The sequence below is a fragment of the Octopus bimaculoides genome, chromosome 3, assembly GCF_001194135.2.
Source record: "Octopus bimaculoides isolate UCB-OBI-ISO-001 chromosome 3, ASM119413v2, whole genome shotgun sequence".
Taxonomy (NCBI): Eukaryota; Metazoa; Mollusca; class Cephalopoda; order Octopoda; family Octopodidae; genus Octopus; species Octopus bimaculoides.
The window spans coordinates 133,882,598-133,884,467 of record NC_068983.1 but is presented as its reverse complement, the minus strand read 5'-3'; the positions used below and the strand labels follow the sequence as shown (position 1 = coordinate 133,884,467).

At 35.7% G+C, this 1,870-nt stretch overlaps 1 non-coding gene across 1 annotated transcript; it reads left to right on the top strand.

Annotated features, from left to right (window-relative positions):
- Window positions 1–346: 346 nt before the first annotated feature.
- Trnas-aga (transfer RNA serine (anticodon AGA)) lies at window positions 347–428 on the top strand. The gene has a single exon. It is a non-coding gene; the product is annotated as a tRNA-Ser (tRNA).
- The last annotated feature ends 1,442 nt before the right edge of the window (window positions 429–1,870 follow it).

Genomic DNA, 1,870 nt, shown 5'->3' with positions numbered 1-1,870 from the left:
TATATATATATATATATATCTTAAAATTATAAGGCTGTTGAATGATTACGACACCAGTCTGCTAGAAATAGACCCAAATAGTCTATGAAACACTTAGACTATTACTCCAAAGTGTAGTCGAGTAATAATCTAAGCGGTTCATAGACCATTTGGGGTCTATTTCTAGCAGACTTGTGTTGTAATCATTCAACACCCTTATTATAATTTTAATATGAATTAACCATTATGGTATTTTTAGTATGCTGGCCACTGATAAATCATTAAATAATGACTTTATCTTAATTACGTATAAAACCATATATTTATATATATACATATATATATGTGTATGACTCTATGCAAAGCAGTCGTCGTGGCCGAGCGGTTAAGGCGATGGACTAGAAATCCATTGGGGTCTCCCCGCGTAGGTTCGAATCCTACCGACGACGCTTTTATTTTTTTCAAAGCAGTGCCCCAGCATGGCCGCAGTCAAGTGACTGAAACAAGTAATGGATAAAGTGATATATTTGTGTATGTGTGTGCGTATATGTGTTAGCCACACAAATTATTCACAGTACTCTACATGTTTTATTTATGCTGAATGAATTATTCATTCTTTTCTACATCTTCCTCTTTCACTCTATTTCTCGCATTCTCTTTCTCTGTGTATGTGTGTGTGTGTTTGTGACTTTGTCTTTGTGAGTGGGTGAGAGTAAAGCATCGTCACCCCTTCCAAACGATGTGTTCCAAACACCCACCCACATAACACCACTTTTTTTTACATTCCGTCCCGAAAACCTGGGAACTCGTATATATTAGTCACACGAAAGGTTCAAAAAGTCCAAAACAGAATGATAATCTTTTCTTTATTTTTTTTTTTTACTTCATGATGGTAATTTCTCAATTAAAATTAAAAAAAACAACTTTTTATCAAAGGTATTCTGGCACTCCTATTTAAAACAAAATACACGGCAAAAAGTTTTCACGATTTTCGTACAAACTAACGATGTAAGCTGTTACAATCGTGAGAAATACAGATTAAATATCCATTATATAAAACTAATTGCTATCCTCTCCATTCTTAGTTCAAATCCCACCGCAAATGGCATTGCGTTTACTCACTCTTATGATTTCTCATAGGGACGGCCCATATATAGCATCACCAAAACTGTATCTCAATGACCAGACATATACATGATCTGTAAAAATTACAGTTTCAGTTAGATGCTATTCCTATACAAAGCTCAAGTAAAATTCACATTAACCAGGGTGATGCCTATGCTACACATACACAGACGATTAATATTGTATGCAAAATAAGATCCTCTTACTGATACTTATTCACCAAAAGCTCTCCGCTTTGACAATGCATAAGCTCATTCACCACCAGCTACAACCATTGGCTCATTAACATACTATCTCTTCTTCCAGAATAACAACGACCTCTGCTCTTCTGAACCAGCGAATTGAACATCTCTTTTACCCAGGTACACCTACTTTTCTATAACTCAACTGTGTCTGTGCCTCCAAATTAAAACTAAACGCTTTCTTCCAATCTCTTCTAATGACTCGAGTGTGTTATGAACTTACATCCATCTAAAATACGAGCTCACATTTTCTGAAAGGAAATACAACAGGGATTAAGCATATTCGCGTTCGAATCTGCCAGAAACGCATTAAGGCGGCGAGCTGGTAGAGACGTTAGTACGCAGGGTGAAATGCTTAGCGGTATTTCGTCTCTGTGAGTTTGTTGGTTACGCGTCGTACATGTGTTCGTGGTGAAAATTGCTGGTTATTAGAGTTATTATTTATAATAACTACTCTTTTATTAACTGCAATTTCTGTTAAAATTCTGTTTGAGTTTTTATTTGAAAACACTAAGTGCTTGTAG